This window comes from Ambystoma mexicanum, chromosome 4p (genome assembly GCF_040938575.1).
Source record: "Ambystoma mexicanum isolate Mex_15411 chromosome 4p, UKY_AmexF1_1, whole genome shotgun sequence".
In the NCBI taxonomy this organism is placed as follows: Eukaryota; Metazoa; Chordata; class Amphibia; order Caudata; family Ambystomatidae; genus Ambystoma; species Ambystoma mexicanum.
Window position 1 is genome coordinate 1,205,595,255 of NC_090927.1, and position 20,787 is coordinate 1,205,616,041.

The 20,787-nt window shown below is 44.8% G+C and overlaps 1 protein-coding gene across 2 annotated transcripts in view; it reads left to right on the plus strand.

The window, feature by feature from the left end:
* LOC138453734 (geranylgeranyl pyrophosphate synthase) overlaps positions 1–20,787 on the plus strand; it is a 67,337-nt gene that overhangs the window by 10,902 nt on the left and 35,648 nt on the right. The window lies entirely within an intron of this gene.

Sequence of the window (20,787 nt, forward strand, 5' to 3'; positions counted from 1 at the left end):
CAACTTGGACTTTGTGCGATGGTTAGTTTGAGAAGGAATTGGGTGCATCATGTTCATAGGATTGGGTAACAGGACATAGTCTGAGCCAAGTATGGCATGGGAAATGATAACTTGTGGATAGATTTGAGGACAAGTTCTTTTAAAAAAGAAAAATAAATGTTTTTAATGGATATATTTGGCATGGATAGCCACCAATTGTGAAAGCAGTGCACAGTTTGTGAGGTTCGCGTTGGCGGGTGTATATGTGAGGGGGGTCAGTTTGTGCAAGGTATGGGAAACTGTTAACTATCTTGTTCAGAGGCACATGGTACGAGTCTAGGGTAACATTTGTAGCAGTAATCCAACCTGCTAAGGACCATGTGCCAATAAGTCGCTTGAATGAAAGTTGACATGGGGACTGATTTTGTGGAAAATTCATGGTTGATTGGCCGCTAAAGCAGTGGATGTGTTAAAGGGTTTGTCATCGTCATCCCCAGTGGGCGAGTAGTTGGGTCTGGGATTATGGTGTCAGACGTAAAAGGTAATGGGAGAGGGGATAAGGCTTCTGGCATTTAACTCGGAAGAAGGATCACTTTGGTTTTAGAGGAGTTACCATTAGACAGCAGAGTGCCATTCAGGCATGGAATAGCAGAGAAGCTATTGGTGATGTTAGAAGACTGCTCCGCATGACTGAGGGAAATTAAGATGCTTGGCTGAAATACGTAAAGATATATGGAAGGTGAAGAGGAGGGGGAACAAAGACAGGCACTTGTGTGACTTGCAGTAAGTGCGTTGGTTGCAGAATTATGAAATCTCTCGTGTGGGTAGAAGCTCTAGTGTAAAAATGAATCCAGACACATTTCAAGAACAAATTCAAAATTTGATATGCAAAAGGATTGTTTTTACAGGAAGTATCAATCAAGCGTGTGCAAGAACATTTAATGCAGTCCAGATGCAAGGCGTGTGCAGTGGCCTATGTAACTAGCCATGACAAATGAGTGTGTTATCCTAGCTCAGCACTGTTAATGAAAGAAATAGAGACCATATTAAACTAACTGATGATGTTGGAACAGACGTCTCCATTCCGCCATTAAACTCGCATGTTCGCAAAGATGTCACCGATGTCTCAAGAACACACAAACTCGACAACAGTTTAAGGGATTTTATAAGAGAAATCATAAAGGGGCTTACTAAGGGCAGTTCCTCTCTAGCGCAGGTGCTTCTTTCCCTAGCCCAGGTGTCCTTCAATCCCAGAATGGTCTCTAGAGATCGGTAAACCATGGTGTTTAAAATTCCGCCTACCTGGAAATTCTGCCTACCTGGTGCTGATGGCATAATGGAAAATACCCTTTCTATACTCTCACTCAAAGTTGGTCAATAATCCAGACTCCCCAGTGAAAGGATAGGTGCCTTTCAGACACTTGGGCCCCGCTTTGTCCTTCTCTTTCACGCCCTTGTACTCCTCACACTGATTTTTTTGATCCTTCCTTTCTTTTTACTCTCCTCCTTTGTGTCTCAATCGCTCTGTGTCTCTCCCTTCTGATGTTCACACTGTCTACTCCATGTCTCTCTATCACCCCTCTCCGCACTACTTTCTCCCCACCACGCTATTGCTACTCTCCCCTCCACCCTGATTTTTTTTTTCCCTCGCTGGCACTCCTTTTACTTTTTCACCTTCTCATCCACTGCATGCTCTAGTCCTACTCTTACTCATTGTGTGCACGCTCATCCCAGTACCTCTTTCTCTCACCAACCAATACCTCACCTTTGCATACTTCTCGAGCAATCCTTCTCCACGCTCCTCTGCTCCATACTTCCTCTGCTTGATCTTTAGATCTTCCTTCTCCTCCCTTGACTTCACCAAATAACATGCACCCTCCTGTTTCCTGTGCCCCTTTTATCCTCTCCCTTATTCCTCCATTGGCGCTCTCCCTCACATGGTTCCCCGGGTCAACCTCTGTTTTTCTTTTCCACAGAGCAGGTGTTGGAGGTAAACAAATGCATAAAGGGGAGCCTCAGACCTGGGCCTGCCTGAATTTGGAAATGGCAGCTCACTATCATCACATTCAATGTCCCAATTAGTGTTTCCGCTTGCCAGAGTGTATCATATACCGGTTTGACATGGGGACCACTTCGAGGCCCTGTTGTAGTTCAGGTAACTGTCTCTGTGGGTATGGTGTAGCTGGCCTTGCCTGCTGCGCATACTCCCTCTGAAGTTGCGTCTCTCGCGCTAGTCTGTGTTGCATAGTTTGAGCTGCTGGTCTGCTGTGTAGGTTGTTCTGCGGCACAGCAGTTCCTTGCTGTCTCTCTGCTGCTCCCAATCTTCGTTAGGTATGCTGGATGTTGGTTTATGGGACATGTTAAGAGACTGGCCTGCGTTGTGCTTTACAGGCATGAACAAGAAAAGGCGTTACTTCATGCAAACAGCCACAAATGGAAGGTACAGGGACTGGGGCACACCCATATCCCATACCTCGCATCTGGTGGCAGAACGATCTCTTGTAAAAACCCTTAGACCTCTCACCCCAGCTTGAGAGGGGTTCTCATTTGCTATTGACAGCCTCAGGACCCTCCCTTTGTTACAAAGAGCAAAAGACTTTGAGGGAAGACTTCTTCCCGTTATTCCTCATTTTATCAGAAACGGCTTCCAACCACCTTACGTGCCTCTCGTGTTAATGAAAAATGTGTTTCTAGAATGTATAGTAATCGAGAAAATGCAGTGTTCTAACCTGGCTGCGAGAGACTGTGCAAAGGATTTCCTCTTTTCACTTACCTTGACTGCTTTGTGAACTTTCTCGATTCATAATCCAGAGATGCCAGAGTGGCTAGCTCATAAGCTAAGCAGTTGCCTCAAGCATGAGGTTAGCCCACACTTCACGTTTGAAATCTCGCTGCAGGGTTGACTCTGCTGTCCATCATTCGGCGGTCATAATGGGTAGTGTTTGTTATTACAGGGATCAGGAACTTAAGTGCTATATAGGAAAACACATTCTCATCCCGTATGTACATACTATATCTGCCCTCTGGGGCTTCCTGAGACTTTGGGTCAAGTATGTAACATGGGCCCTGTACTCCCTGATGCAAAGCTGGCTGTGAGGGATCCCCTGATTGGTGGAACGTATGCCTAATTTTGGTTAAGTCTTCCACAGCATGCATCAGTCCGCCCTCCTGCATTCCCCCATGTATTTGTATTTATTTATTTTGTATTGCACGCGTGGCACAGAGGCCTCTGGGCGCATTTCTTGAGAAGGTACATACATTACAAATAAAGGTACATAGGTTCCAAGTAGTGCAGCAGTTACAAGGTACAGTGAGGCGAGGTATTAGCAGAATACCATGTGTCATTGGGTAAGATCACAAGGCGGTATATTACAAACTCTATTATAAACTCTAATGTAGAATTAAGCGAATCCTCCTGCAACTTGGCATTGTGCTTGTATAGATTTCCAGCTGCCTTGGTGCTGTAGAGGATGGCGACAACCCTCTCGATTCAGCAGGACCAGTCTTGGCAAGTCTTGAAACTTTATTCCTCGGACTCTTGCTTGCCTGCAGAAATTCTAACACTCTTGAACTCCAGAACCAGGAAGAACTGGCATTTGACTACCTAAGATCTGCATCTGCTCAAGAATATGATCGGAATAGCTAACCAACTGAAGTGTCTGCACTTGGAGGCATGTCTTCCTTATACTATCTAGAGAGACCTTACTAGGCTACACCTCTGTCGTCTTGAATTTATGTGCATCACACCACATCTTTGGTCCCCTGTCTCCAATGGCTCTCAGCTGCTTTTGTTCCTCAAGGAACCAATGACTCGAAGATTTTGAGTAAATCAACTCTATGGCCAGTATTGTCACTAGTTGTACCCCTTGATCAGCTCACATATCTCATGTTTCTGAGACTACATTGGCTACCTGTCAAGAGCAGGATCACCTGGCCCATAAAGCGCTTTATGGCTTTTTTATTAACATCCAGCAGTGTTTTATGTGGCATACATCTTCTATACCACAACGATTGGCCTATAGCTGCCTGGTGCCCATGCATGCCTTTTAAGCATCCAAATGCATTTGGCAGATCTAGTGCTGTTGGCAGATAAATTATGGAACTGTCTGCCAATGGATTTTCGTAAAAGGGACATTCTCGCCACCGTCTGAAAAAATAACCGAAGACCGAATTGTTCTATTCTGGAGACTGTCACATGATCTCTAATGATGTTTGGGTAGAGCACTGTGAAACCCATGGTTGTAGCGCCTTCGCAACATACAAAAAGAAATGTCAACATCTGATACATTTTATAGGGATATTCATGTTTCTGATTTAATGGGGAAATAAACTGAATTGTGGGGAAAGGGCAGGCTAATTTAATGAACAATAAAGTGACACTGGAAACTGGTTGGCTTGCTTTATTGGTTTCCTGTAGTATCTGGGGGCTCTGCTCTGGATTCTGAGAAATGTAATGCATAGCTTCTCCACTATCAATGCATTTAAAGCACATCTCGCCAGTGGTAATGTATATGGTTACCATTCTGCACCTACGAGCTGGCCTGGATGATGAATGGATTCTTTTAAGGTGACATTAGCACCTCGGAGGGTAGGAACGCTGGTTTGCACAAACTGAAACCACATTCCTTATTAGCCTCAAACACTGCTTCGCCCCCCTGCTCCCCCTCCGCCCCCACTTATGTTATGTTTGTCCCTCGACCTGTCCTGCTTCTCGGCCTCCTAAGTCTCCACCCACATTCATTACCTGAAGCCCACCCCCACTTGCCTACTTAGCAGTTGTTCCACCACCTGTGCCCCTCGCAATGGCTGCCATCACCATATAAAGGGACCCATTTCTGCATTGTATGGTGGCCATCATGGCCAGCTTTAGCTGTAGAGTCCATTTCCTGAAAAATATGTGCACACTGGGTGCCAATAGCATTAAGCAGGGTTTTGTGGAGGAGCGTGCTTGGCGGTAAAGGCCCCAAGTCGGTGAGCAGGCCCACTCTAAGCTCTGGCTAGTATTCAGTTACCAGCCAAGCCCATCCCCATCCTGGTGTTTAACACTACAGTATATCGATGGCTTTCCTTCTGCTGGAACAAGACTGACCATTAAGTATGAATTATGTCATCTCTGTCTGATTTGTGATGGTTTGAAAATGTAACTTGTTAAATCTGAAGATTAAAAAGCAATTTCAGCAGGTGTCCTTTTTATTTATGGGGCCACCACTATGCATATCAGCCCTTGTGTTTTATCCATAGTTTAGGTAAAGATTTTCAAGTAGTTTGTGCAGAGCGTGACCCAAGCCTATGCAAGGTACAAATGATCGGGACATGAGCAACATTTTTTGGGTTGCAAATGAGAAGTAATTCAAGAAACTCTCTAGTCTTGTAAGGTACCTAAAATAAATTAAGCCCAATGATGCTCTGGGAGGCAAGCAGCAAAGATATTGAAGGCTCTTTTAAATGCAATTTCTGGCAGGTACGGTATGTCTAGGGCTCATCTTCTCATTGTTTTACTCTTCTTGGGTCAGGGTTGTTCCTTTCTCCCCCCTGCACCTCAAGTTTATGTGATGCATATTACATTTCCTTTGAGCGTATCCCATCTACAGAGGTGTGTACCTATAGTCAATAGTGTGTTGTTTAATATATCCCCTCTTCACGGAGAGAGTGCCACTTACTTTAGGTGCAACCAGGATTTGAACCTTTCGGACTATGTCCTCTCTAAAAGTTATCTACTTAAAGATAAGTGCGCAACAACACTAGCCTTTGACGAAGATAAAATCGGAATTCTAGGTCTCATTAAGGACATTGAGTCCACAGCCCCACTAACAACCAAACCTGACAACATAATCTTCCAACTAGAAAAACTCATCCGCAGGGAAATCGCACAAGAACTACACGCATCAACCTTGGTGCAATATTATCGGGCACAAAGGATCTGTAAAGGCTTGAGGGTTTAGCTTCGCCCTAATCTATTTAAAGATAGCCCAGACTTTTTCAAGAAATGGGAGCAAATTCTGAACAAGTGTTTGCTTAACCTTATTTTACTGACTATTGAGGAGCTTGCTAAATCGGCATCTCATTTAGAAGGAGATTAGTGACCTAACACAACATCTTTCGGCCTTCAAAGCTAGGGAGGAACTATAGACTATTCTATCTGACATAATACATCTTTAGAAACATACAGGAAAGACTCTATACATGGCAGGAATATTACCAGACCAATAGACCCCCACAAAACAATAGACCCGAGTCAGAACACCACACTGGGCGGGGGGGGGGGACGACACACATCAGCAGTGATACCCCAGCTAAGCTAGTGGAATGAAGAGACAGAATAGTACACAGATGTGGACAGCATTCCATGGACTCCAACTATCACATTAGTAACATCTGTGTCTTTACCTCTTCCTTTTTTAGAAAAAGACCAGAAGAGGTTCTAAGAAATTAAAGGTTGAGAAACAGACACGTGACGGTCGTGAACATCTCAAGCAAACAATTCTCCTAAAAGCAGATAGACGTTTTAAATCTATGCCTGTCTTTAACACTTACACAGGACTGCATGATTTTTGAAGAAAGGAATAACATTTTTGATCTACAACCTCCATATGAGGAACCCTCTAAGACATTCGACTACCTTGAAATTAAACCAAAAAGCACCTGTTAATCAGATGGTATCACACCTGAAGGCCATTAACCACAATAAGATTTCCCTTTCTAACATCAGGAAACCACAGAGTAAACTTATTAGAAAAACCTTGCAGATGACAACACCCTCACACTTAACCAGCACACAAAAGACGCATTGGTGATAATGGATACATCACTATGCAAAACCTGCTGCAGGGATTTACTTTAGGGTAGATAAGGACCCTACACCAATGATTGGATCACTGATTAAGGGCACACTAGAGTAAGCATTGCATAACAAATGGATTAATGCCAAAACCAGAGTCTTCTTAACAAGGAGTTCCCAATAACACGTTTTGTCTGCCAAAGATCCAAAAGAATCTAAAGAATACACACTTAGACCAATAGTAGCTGGTACCAGTAGTATATTTTGATCCTCTAGCCATCTACCTAGACAACGTACTGTAACCTATTGTACAAAAAACGTCCACATATTTACTTCCTAATGTATTTGAGAGCTAGGCCCACTTACTCCCTGCTGTACACTAGTCTCCTTTGATGTGCAGAACCTGTATACATCGATCCCATATATGGAAGGGTTGGAAGCACTTGAGTGGGCCCTCCTACGAGAAGACCACTGCCAAGTTGCGTTCAAGTTGCGTTTTTTTGTGCTAGAACTGGTTAAAACACTTAATTTTTTTTAAATTTTCTGTTTCAACACCCAGTTTTACCTGCAGGCATCTGGGACATCTATGGGGTCAGCCATGGCCCTGGTATATGCCAATATATTTGATTTACTGTGAGAGCACACATATCCTACAGCATGAGCATTGGTCATCCAAACTTGTTGTACGGAAAAGGTACATCGATAATATTTTTGCCATATGGAAAGGGGAGTTTTTACAATGTCAACTCCATAAACCAAAGCATACAATTCACTATAGAGACTGGCAACCCCAAGTTACACTTTCTTGATATAGAGATTAAAATAGTTGAAAATGGAATTACCACTAATATTTTTTTGTAAATCTACTGATGTCAACAACACTTTACACTATTTAAGTCACCACCCAAGACACCTCAAGGACAACCTGCCCTATAGCATTTTTTTAAGATTGAGAATAATAATCTAAAATGAAGCAACTTTTGAGGCTGACTGTGACAAACTGGCAGTAAGATGTCACCAAAAAGGGGGGGGGTATCCTTCTGAAGTGGTCAAAGCAGCACGTAATATGGCCCACCATGCACACAGGGTCTCTTGAGCCCCAAATTCTAAAATAAAGATGCTGTTTCTGTATTAAATGAAATACTCTAGTCAAAGCCACCATCTGACAAGGTTATTTAAGAAAAACTGGAGATTCATTCAGCTTGATACCCAATTGAACAAACTTTCTCCAACCTCCCATGATCGCATGCAAGAGGGGTAGAAACTTGATGAACTTGTCGACGAGGAAAAACAGACGGCATTTGAACAACCTGTTCTCCACAAATGCAGAAACGGCATATTTCCATACTGAAGTTGCAATAACTGCAACAATCTCATGAAAGGTGCATGTGTGGGACACCCACGATCAGGCACCAAGATCAAACTTGGAAACTTTGCCACCTGCAGCACTAGCTGTTATCTATGGTCTGAGCTTGCCCATGTGGAATCTTCTATATGTGACGGACCACAAGGCAAGCAAAAGAAAGCTGGAACGAACATAAGAGTAACATCTGCACATACAATGCCAAATCACCAGTCACCTGATATTTCCCAGAACATAGACACAGTTGCCCAGCTGCGCAGTGTCATGCTAGAGGTGGTATATAGAGACCGGAATAAAAAACTCACAACGTGAACTTTCATGAATTGACAAACTAGATTCTTTCCGACCCACAGAGATTAACGAGGAGTTCCATTTTGGAGCTTTCTAATGAAATGTCATCCTGTAGTACTCCACTTAGCTCCACATACGTTTCTGACTTTGGGTCTGTGTAACCCTATGGTTGCACAATCCCACTGCTGCCAAAGCCTTTGAATAGCCTTGCTTGATGTAGATATCCCTACTGGATGCTGTCACAGCCAGCTATGCGGCATATAACCTCACTTAAAGATGGTAACCATTAAACCAATATGACAACACACCATCCTAAAATATATTTGTGCAACTCTGAATAAGACAGATGCAGATTAACTGATCTAGGACTAGGCCTCAGCCTCCTAATGCATAACTCACAATCAATGATGACTATGTGATGCCGGTCTATGCCCTAGTTGAATGAGATTACGATTGTATGAAGATGTAGTTTTACTCTGATTTGGATTAAGATGCCAGATGTCTACTATGTTCAGTATCAGAATGTGAACATAGTACTGTAGCCCTAATTCAACTGGATGGGTAGAATGACCAATTGGATCACTCTAGTCGCTCTGGCTAGTGGGTGGGCCATTTTGCTAATATTTACCAGCATTTATTGATGCTTATAATGTGCATTTATGAATTTTGGATAATTTACATTTTGCTGGTCTTATGAATAATTGCCTTTCTAGAACCTCTCTAGTCTCATCTTTTCACTTTCCATTCTTCCCATTTAGAATCTTACCAGTAGCACTCTGGAATTTCACCCATGAGTGTGAAAGCTGAGAATTAATTGCCCTGTCATCAGTAATCTAATGAACTAGTATTGTTTTTTTTGTCTATATAAAATAGCCTATTTGATGTCCAAACTGTATTATTACTGTAAATCGTTATTTGTAATGCATTAACAGTGCATCACGTCGCTGTCTCAATGTCGTGATTACATCATTGAGCATGCACTAGTTAAAGTGGCCATTTTGAACATGCAGGCTACTGCTCCTCAAGAGGACTGCTGTCTGCAGTTGAATGCAAACTTATTGAGCGCTCTCCCTGCCCGTTTGCCAAGTCTTCATACGTGGTTGAAACACTACAAGAAGGACTTTCAGTGCCCTTATGACCCTATTACATTTATTTTGACTATTATAGACGCACCACTTGATACCCTTGGTGAATATATATATATATATATATATATATATATATATATATATATATATATACACACCCTTGATGAGAAGATAGCTGCAGAAGATATTATTTTTGGTTGTTGGCTCCTGGAGTAGGAGGTAAGACCTGGTGCCTAGAATCTTGTGTACGTTCAGACCCAGGTAGTTTTGATTTATCTGAATGGTAGATTTTATTTCCTCCTTGTCTTGCTTTTCATTTCTACTTTCTCTAGTGTGAATAATAGACCTTAAGCTGCTTGTGAGTGGATATAATACTTACCAAGTTGTTACAAGGATTCTCTAATAAATCTGGGCCTTGAACTGAATGTGATCCAGCAGTGAATGGCAACTGTTTACTATGGGAGAATGAAATGTAAGTCTATATGAGTTACCAAAAGGGTAAACAATATTTTCTTTTAGTTTCTGGAACCCAAAACTCGTTTAGCGCGAATTTTACTAATTTTGTCCTCCAGTTCTTTTCCTCATAATTATCTACATTGTTATTGATGATTGACTGTTCAGTACAGTGGTGTGCAGGGGACGCAAGGATCCTTAAGTCTAGGACTCTTTGTTTACTCTTCCTTGTGCAAGGGTTGTTCCCTGCATCCCAAGCTTGTGATAGATATAACATTTCCTTTGAAAGTATCCCTTCTACACAGGTGTGCATCTATATCCAATAGTGTGTTTGGGTACAATAACGGAACACAAGTGTGTTCAGCTCAGCAAATGCTGTTCTATAGAATTCAGTGAGATTGCTTCTCTGAAGGTACTCTCAAGCCAACAACACCCGATGCAGAGGGACATCTACCTGCAGACCTCACACAAATGTAGCACGTTTTGAACACTACATTTTGTCTCGGGATTAAATATTTACTTTTGCCACATTTTATCATGCTGTAACTTTCACCCACCCTTCTTCCCAGTGGCGCCTAAACATCTGTCCCACAAAGCAGTGTTGTGATGTTGCTCAAGTACAATGCAATCCGTACTCCTTATTTGGACAAATCCACAAGTTGATTTTGGACTACGTGCCTTTACAAATTCTATACTAGCAATAATGCCCGGATCCAAGGTCTTAAATATTCAGAGCAAAAGATAGCCAATCTTATTACTAAATTATAAAAAAAATTGTTTTGCTAGTTCCCACAAGGGATGTATGCCATTTCTTAGAACATATTTCACCTAGTGGAGATTTCACAGACATTTTTAAAAAAAAAAGATATATATATTTTTTTTTAATGCGAGGCCACCCGCAGCACACCCTCACTCTTCCCTACACTAACGTATACCCTTACCCCACATTGCACCTATTATGCATTACACATATAACCTTTTCCTAACATTTTTGGGGAAGTCTCATTGGGTGAAATGGTATTTGAAGAAATCTACGGTAACGTCCCACCACAGAAAGGAATGTTTTAAGCAGCCACTATTTATGGACTTTTCTATTGAATGGTTAGTGATGTTTGTAAGCTCGAGCCATCATTATGCCCATTGTGCATTGCTTCTTGGGTCGTAGATGATGCAAGGATCACTGAGTTCTGAGAACATTTGCATGATTTTTTATTTTTTATTTTTTTATTCATATTGTTGTGGCGCCCTGCTCTTTAGACTCACTCCTCTCACACAGGTTTCTGTAAACCCGGGTTGTGCTATGAAACGGTAACCCATTGCATCTAGTCACTAATACCGGCTAGATACGTCTCCCTAAATACAGGCTTTCTAAACTCACTCGGGGACTTTCTAGTTGCCCCTCCTCTAACAAGTGTTCGTGTTCTAATGGGAGACTGGGATAGTGCCTTGCACCTACTCGGTTGGATTTAGGCTGTTTCTCCCACGCTCACATCTTCTCTTCTACTTTTACTACTACACCCCTTGTCTCACTCCTCCTACCACTCTGCTGTCCTTCCAATGTTTCACTCATCTTACCTTGCCTTCTCCCACAACACTTGACCTCTCTTCATCCCCACTACTACTCACCTCAGTCACCCTCCTTTCACCCTCTACCAGACTTTCCACATTCCCTCCTTGCACTAACCTCTCTACTTGCTGTCCCACAAATATGCACACTCGTACTGCAGCAACATTTGCATTCCAAAGCCAATAATTAATCTGCCCCCAAATCCTCTCCACACGCCACTGCTCCTTTTCCTCCGTCTGGTCTTTTGGTCGTCTTCCACCTTTGACCTCATCAGAAAAACCCACACTTATTGCTTCCTGCGCTGTTTAAATATCCCGCCCCTCTGAGGATTGGACAACTTTCCCTGGCCAATCTAGCCCAGTCTTACCCACCCGGGGTGTGTATGTGCAAGGGAAAGTCCTGAAAAGGTGATGAGCCCTGTCCTCTCAGCGTAGGCTCGCCACATGTCAAAGATGGCATCCTAGCGAGTCTAGTGTCCAGTGTAATTTGCAGCCCATTTCCATGGGTTTCCCGGATGTTTTTGGGGGGGAAGGAGGATCCCTTTACCATGCTTTGCCACTGTAGATTTATGCGACCGCTGATTGACTGAAAGGTTGCCAGTAGATGCCACCGACCCTTGTGGGGCACGTCTTTGTGCAGTTGGGTGCGGCTCACTCGTTCTGCGTGCAGCACGCCCCCCACTATCAGTTACAGATGACATGTTTCATATGCAGAAGGTAAGATAAGAAGAGAAGGGCTCCCGCCAGAGATCATGGGCGTGGGGGTACTAGCATCACCAGACATAGTTCCCCAGATGCTTTTCTTCTTGGGCAAAGCAGGCTCGGGCCCAAGTGACCCAGACCGGGCCTGGCTGGCCTGTCCAGACAATGTATTGGATGTGTATGGCACACATCCTAAGATACTAGGCATGGGAGTGGCAGCGGACCTAGTGCTGCTGGCAAATGGGACCCAAAGAGCAGTCCGACTATTGTGCAGCACAAACTGCACAGACGCCGCGGAGAGGAAGAGAGGCTTGATTCGCAACAACACTTTGCTGGGCAAGTTGGTTTACTCTGTGGCAGGACAAGCCTTGCATGGACTCTTGTTTGGATTTTCGTTAACTGCTCACAAAATTCGGTAGGGCTCAGTGTCATTAAACCCCAAAGGTTTTCGCGTCAGCCGTAAAAGGTAGGCACCGCTCTACTGGCCTTTTTAGAATAGACAAGAGAAGAGTACTGAAATACTAGCAGGAAGTGGAGTCAGAAGCCACCTTCTGGACATGGCGGTCAAGGCCACGCGTGAAGGCGACCTGGAAGCTTAGGTTTTCTATTCTCGAGTGAGTGTCACTGAGAAGAGTCCGCCTGTTGGCGAAAACTGGGACAGGTTGTCTGGAGATGCCTGTGCCCATAATGCCAAGGGGTTTTGCATAGTATTTTAGACACCCACTACGAAGGAAAAGGTTCATTTGTCTCCTGTGCTTGGCTTCCTCTAATCAAGATATTATGGCTTCAGGAATTGGCTCAGAAAGGAGCCATTCTGTCGAGTATCAGACACCACAACGGTTTTGTCAACATTATTTTTCTAATTTGAAGGAAACTGAAGTTCAGGCTGGTAAAATCTCCGGAACCTGGGTATTGTATAGTCATTTTCATTAAGAACTACTTATTCAGCGTTGTGCTGCTTCCAGGGTTTGGTTGGCGTGCCAGGATCTGCAAGACTCGTACCTTGAGATGCCAATCTACCGCCGGCACAAGCGTTTTCTCCAGGTTCAATGGGGGGACAATTTTAAGAATTCACAAGCCTGACATTCATGCTTTCTTCAGCCCATTGATTTTTTTTGTGAAGGTCATGAGATTAATCATCAGAACTGCAAGAGTAGGGGAGTCACAATGATTATCTAGTTCAACAACATGATCGTCATTTCCCAGAGCAAACAGTTGTTGACCAAACCGATTCAGACGCATTGTCTTTTGAAAAATCATTTTAGTGAACTAGACCAAGTCCGAATGGATGCCCTCAGTCCCTTTCGTTCTTAGGCTTAACCATGGAGGAATTGCTCAGGCTAATGCAGGCAAAGGTGTGTCATAGAAAGTGAGAGATTGGGGTCCTTCTGTTCTGATCACCCCAGCCAATGTTCACTCAGAATTGGCTGGGGTGATCATGCTCCTAACATCCTCTCAAGCTATTTTTCTGAGGCCCCTTACGCTGCAGGGCCCTCCAATGTCTCGAACACAGATCTTTGAAAGACCATAGCCACACCCTATTGAGTGAATACCAATGCCGGACAGTGTAGAGCTGTATTTGTATCACCAGTTGGAAGCCTAAAACAGAGCAATCTACAACTTTGTTTCAGACTTAATAATGGAGCCCAACGCATGCAAGAAAGGCTGTCTCACCTATTGTGTAGTGACCAGCTGGAGATGGTTTCCAGAGGAAAGCAAACCTATCTAAACTGTTTAGAGCTGTTAGCAGGCTCGTTTGTGATCATTAGATTGCTGCACTCAGATGCCAGGGGAGGCATCTATCGATTACAGCAGAAAACAATCCAGGTTTGTCTAATGTAGTGGCAGACTCTAATTTCAGACTTTCAGATGTTGGCAACCATGTGGTGCAATAGAGGATCCTTCAGAGGTTGGCTCTGAAATTGGGTCCATTTCAGATGGACTTTTTTGTGTCCCGCCGGAATGCACCGCTCCTGCATGTCTTTCGTGGTAGACCAGAACTCCTTTGCGAAGGGCTATGGATGAATTTCTTCAGGCTTGGTAGAGGAATAATGAAATTATGGCATTCTTCCATTCACGATGATTATGACTGTCGTAGACCAATTTAGGAGACATCTGGCGAGTTTTATAGTAATGGGCGAATCTGGCGATCATGTTTCCCCTTTGGGCTTCTTAAAATGGTTTCCAGTCCTACTGGGATTTTTCTGATCAGTCTACCCCAGACAGAACATCTGTTGAAGGATCAGAGGCAACGTGCCCACATTGGTACTGGATCACTAACTGAGCGGAACATCTTTTTTTCAGGTTTAGTTGGAGCATCCTGGGGCTTCCAGAAAAATCACAAAAGCTAATCCGGAATAGTCGGGCCTCAGGCACTTCAAAGAGTTACATATCAGCATGGACAATCTAGAGTAGCATGTGTTTGGATCAATGGCGATCCTGTTTCAGATCTTTTAGCACATGTGCTCAACTTCTTGACTTCTTTTGCAGAGGAGGGCAGAGCCTTCTGCACGTTGAGCACTTGCAGATCGGCTATTTCAGCCGGTCATGCTGTGGTAGATCGTTCTCCTGTGTGGGGAGCACACCCGGTTTAAGAAAATCATGAACGGTCTCGGGAAGACTGCTCTTCCGGTTTTCAGCTAATCCATTCTCGCTGACATTGTTTTGGAGCTTTTGCACAATTTGCCTATGAACTGGACTCTATCGAGAATGGCTCTTACTTGTAAGCTAGCAATGTTACTGTGTTTGGTCTCATGTCACAGGATCTTGGATGTTGGAGCCTTGGATCTCGCAGGTACAGTTATACCGCAGACTGAGTCTTGCTCAATATCTGTGGTCACACTAAAACTAATTCAACATCCATCTCTTATCCAGCTTGCCAGGATCATCCCAAGCTGTGTGTTTGTTGCCACAAAGTTTGTGTCCAAGACGACCAGCACTCAAGGGTACAAAGGAGGGCAACTTTCTGAACTGTGAGTTTTTCTAATTTCCCCTACTAGTGTGTCCTGGTTCCACTGAGACATTTCCCCCCCCCCCTTCATTACCCTTCCGCCCCTGCTTTCCTTGTGACAGTTAACCTCTCCCGTCTGCATCCCACCATGATCTTGTAGTAGTGCAGGAGTTGGCTTAGTAGTCTGGAAGATTTGACGCAGGTAGTCACTTATGCGGTTGTAACTATTCCACCCACCCCCCATCCCCTCCCTGTTCAGGAGCACAGTCTCTGGGAGGGGGGCGAGAGGAGAGGGGTATTGGGCAGGTGAAGAACATCCTGTGGGCACAATCTGGGGATATAGCGGGTAGGGCTACTAGGTTCACAGGCATAACCTTGGCTGCATCGTTTTCAGAATTCTTGGGGATCACTGTGCCTGCATATGGACATAGCCCAGCACAGATCCAGTCATTAACCAAACTACTTGCCACACCAGGGACTTCATAAGATGGGCATGAGGCCTTATTATCTGTCGACCTTAGGGTCCTTCGGATATTGTGGAGTCTTCCCTCCTTGGAGTCTCCCTCCCTAAGCCGAGGGGCGAAGCTTGCAGGTACATTGAAGGAACCAAGACATTGGTGAATTTCACTTATTAAACTGGATGCTTCCCCCAAGAGGTCTTACATGGGTTATGGAGTTTCTGGAAATGCTGGAACTACTGCTTTCAGACCGCAGTACAGATGGCCAGGGTGCTGTTGGCATTTTCCTTTTAAGGGCGAGTATTTGCTATTTGGAAGGAGATTTAGGTGTTGCCATGAATTTGTTTTTGGTGTGAGTTCGGTACAGTTCAGTGCAGTTCAATTAGTTGAAGTGGTTCAAATTAACACTCGCACAGCTATTTAAACAGTTCAGTGTGGTGGGCCTCAACCCCCTCCACTCTCGCATGGTCAGCCCTCAGTAGCTTCTTTCTTCTTTCTCCACTGTTCAGGCTCTCGGGTAGATCTCAGATGAATACTTTCATCTGCATCAACTGTGCTGTGCTAGCTCCCCTGTGCACCCCTGAATTAATAAAGTGAAAGGGTGTCCGCTCTGACCCACTGGTGCGGAACACCGTGCAGGAGCAGATCACCTGTGCCCTTGATCCCGTGGACTTCACCTCCCCCCCTGCTCTTCTGTGGGTCGGGCTGGGAGTCTTGTAGTGCTGAGGAGAGGGCGTGACCAAGCAGTCGTCCGGCAATGGAGACACTCCTGAGACAAAATGGAGCACCATGCAGGAGCAGATCACCCGCACCCTTGATCCCACGGGCTAGAGTAATACAGGATATTACATAATCTGAGGAGAGATGATTGGACTGTTGAGGGTCACATTATTAGTCTGTTCCTGTAGAGGCATTTCCGTGGTCCCTTGTGGGAAATGTCGTATTTGAGCTGTTTTGCACTTACAACGTTGCTGCTCAATGAATAAAGAAAAAGCATAATGCTCAGTTAGGGTCTTTAATAGAACTAAGACCGCTCTACATGTAGTCTGATGACTGGGCGCCTGATTGCTGTTCCTCTGTCTGACCAGCATTTTAAACTTTGTCTCCTTGTACTTGCTGCCTTTTGGCTGGAAGGTGCCTGGTTTCCTGTTCAGACTTGCTGCTTTGCGGTCTGCTCTCACTGTCTACTCCCCCTCAGTGGGAGGGCTTTGGCTAATGTGATATATGCATTCATAATGAGAGGCTGGGTAGGAAGCGCAGCGGTCCAGAGCCTTGCGCGCATGTCATGCCAGTCGGACCTTGGACCTCCCATTCTAACAGGTTATGTAATATTCGGTCTGATCTACTGAACATAGCTCCTGACTCTACCTTTTTTCCTCCAGAGTTTAGGAAGGCCCCATTGAGTATGACATTTACGTGTGGAGCTGGGCACTCTCCACTGGCATGTTTTTTTAATTAATGCAAGTTCCCTGGTAGTCCATGATCAGGACTGTTCTAACCTCATAGACGGGATCTGCTTTGCATTTCCGAAACCTGGCTTTGCGACCACTCTGATCCCCCCCAGTCATACAAGCTCTCCCTCCAGACTATGCCATTCTGCATTGCGACCGTCTCTCCTCCCATCCTGAAGGGGTTTTGTGGGGGGGGGGGGGGGGTATTGCATTGATTTTTTAAAAGCTCTTATAAAGTTACTCCTGTTGTGATCAAATGTAATATTAAAATGGAATTTCTACTGGCCCGTATTCAAACATCTGCATCTTCTACTTTGTATGTTTTGCTTATCTATTGCCCTCCTGGACCTGACCGGTGTTTCTCCAGTTTTTATGTTTGAACTCCAGCAGAAATATTCTGAGCTTTTCATTGCTGGCGATTTATTCTTCGAGCTAACAAACCTAGCACCATGTTATCTCAGTTTTTAGCATCCTTTCTGGATCTAGGCTTAATCCAACATGTCACCTATCCGACCCATCGGCTGAGTAATACCCTTGATTTTATTTTTGCCCCTGTAACTGCCATCTGTTTATCTGGCTTTTCCTATCTCTTGGTCTGACCATCTTGTTCCATTCTGAGTGCAGTCAGCGACCACTCTGTCGCCGCGACCTGGACGACCATCCGGGAAGCGCAGCTGCCACTCTGCCTCTCGTCAAGATTTTGCCACTCAAATTGTCTCCGTGCGCTCTGTCCGATTTCTGTAATTTGAACTGTCTGATGCATTTACTAAGGCAGCTGATTTTATTGCTCCTATTAAGCGCTGCATATTAAAAACCCGTCCATCTGAAAACTGGTTCACTGATGACCTTGAATATTTTAGGCTATCTCATAGGCAGGCAGAAAGGAAATGGAGAATTAGCTATGACCCAGCTGTCAAAGCCCTCCTTCGCCAAACCACAGGGTTATATCAGAAGGTCACCCTCTCTGCTAAACTAGTTTTATTTTAGCAGGAAGGTTGAAGCTGCATTAATGAGGAGCTATTTAGTCTAGTTCAGTCTATATCTTCATCTGCTCAGTCACATTCTGGCGAGTATTGCCACCATTCGGAGCAAGATCGCTGGGTCCTGCCCACCTCTTCCTATGTCTACTGTGCCCTCCTTAAATATCTCTCTGAATTCGACCTGGTTCACTTGACAGGACCTGCCCCCAGACGTTCTGTCTGCCATTAATAAACTCGGATCTGCTTCCCAGCTGGACCCCATTCCTCTTTCCATTATTAAAGATATTTTGGTTGACATTAGTTATCAATTCAATTCTTGGGTCACAGCAGCAGTGAATGACTTTCTCCTCGTGCCTTATTCTCAATGACCAGAAGCATGCGCTGGTGATCCCTCTGTCAAAAAAAAAAAAAAACTCTGATCCAGCAGTTCTGTCTAACCTCGGTCCTATTTCACTTCTTTCCTTCTCTATGAAGCTGCTCGAATCCTTGGTGTGTCCTTGGAGTTCTTTTCTTGAATCACCACTTTTCTTTTTTCTTTTTTTGTTGTTGACCCTTTTCAGTCTGGTTTCTGCCCCGGTTGGGGGCATGGAATCTGTTCTTGTATCTGTTGTAGATGACGTTGCCATTATTGTTGACCAAGGTGGTGTAGGGGCGCCGATTTTATTAGATCTTTCAGCGGCGTGTAACACTGTGCACCACCCCACCCTGGTAGTCCGATTGTCTTCGCAGGTCTTTCTGACTAGGTGCTTACCTGGTTGTCTCCTTTTCTCTGGTTACACTCAGTCTATCTCTCTCCTTTTTCTTCCAAACCAGTGCCTCTGTCCTGCGAGGCCCACAAGGCTCTGCTTCGTCACTCATCTTGTTCAATATTTACATACAGCCACCCTTGGCTCTCATCCGCTCCCACGGTTTTCTCTGCTTTTCATATGCCAGTGACATGCAGATTATTCTACGTCTTGATCAGTCTTGCCCCGATATGGCTGCTCGGCTACTGCTTGGAGTCCGTGGGTGGGTGGCCCGTTTTGGCAGCTCAGAGGGATGGATGACCAGGAATTGGCTGAAATTGAATGTTGATAAGACAAAGGTGCTGTTAGTTGTATCTGTTTCCCCTTCTTTGTTTTGGACCCCTGACTTCTGGCCTGCTCGTTTCAGACAATGTCCAGTGCAGGCTACTGTGGTGAAGGATCCGGGTGTTAAATTATCGGCATCTGTCAATATCGGACCAGGTGGCAGCTGTCTGTCAAAGCTGGCCTTCAAGTAAAGAACCCTCTGTAAGTCCTGCCGTTTATTCATCTCAGTGCCACACTCCTGTCTAATCTGCTCTGGTCATGAGCAGTTTCGACTATTGTAGCACCCTCTATCTAGCTCAACCTGCCTATTTGATTAGTTGACTCCAGCTCTTGGAGAATATGGCTGCAATAGCTGTGTTCATTCCCCCCCCCCCGCGCCCATCCCCCACCACCTTTGTTCTCATATGACTCCCCTCCTACGTCAGCTACACTGGCTCCTTGTTGGAAAGCATGTGGTTTTCAAATCTCTGTGTATTGTCCATAGAGCCACTTACAAACTGGGGGCTGAATATCTCCAGGAAAAATTCTGTGCCTATGTCCCCTCTAGAGCACTTTGCTCTTAATCTTTGCTAACTGTTCAGGTCCTCTAGATAAAATATTCCCGGATAGGCAGTTGAGCTTTCTCCGTTGCTTCAGCAAAGGCCTGGAACTCTCACCCATTCGCGCGATGTATAATCACTGCTACCTTTGTCGCTCCCTGAAGACTCTTCTTTTTTTATATTGGACTTGATCCAGTTTTTGCTGGCTACTTTTGGTCTTTCAGTGCCAAGATGCTCTTGGGCGATGGCTGCGCTTATAAGTTCTATTAACGTAACTGCTCCACACTAATAGGTTTGGCGAAGCTATACTCTTAACTTGATGGAAAAATGTATCGAAACTCAAACTAGCAGTAATGGTCTAACTCAATGAAATGTAAGTGTGCTGATCAAGAGAAACCATCAAATAAGGGTGCAGGGGCCTGAATACCAGCTGATCGGGATTCTTGGTGAGTGATATTCCGAGCACGAAATGGGGGCTCTCCGAGGATCCTTGAAGCAAGATACAGGACACGGCGATGCGCGTGGCCCGTGTTGTGGAGGGGCCGGTGTGCCGCGCATATCCTGCATCAAGGTCTCTGTTGTCCCGACCCACTGCGCAAGTGAAGCTGAAGTGTTATGGGCGGGGTGCAGTGGAGTAGTGTGATTTGTGGGCTGGTGTGCCCACGCTGCAAGGCCATGGTGTGGTGGCCTGGTGCCAGATGGACCCTGGCCCCCAGCTGTATGAGGCGGCCTGCGCCTGCGCTTTCTTTGCCCAGGAACCCTCACTTGATTACCCACGTTGATTCCAGCAATGTGTTGAAGGGGGTATGGCTCTTGCTTCACAACTCCACGAGCTTTGTAATCCGGTTATACTACAATTCGTACAAATGCAGGACTCTACTCCAGATACACCTTTTGAGCTTCATAGTCCCTCATCAATTCCACCTTCCTCGCAGTGATAACGGTGGTCCAGTGGGGGCACCACAATCCTTTCCACCATGTCTCCCACATTTAATACTGGAGGAAAATACCCATCGAGTGGCCTGGGGTGGCATGTGGAGGAGGAGGATCATCTTAAACGGGGTTGGGCAAGGGAAAGCCTAATTAGAAGTCCTCACCTGCAGCCTGTTAAGGGGCTTC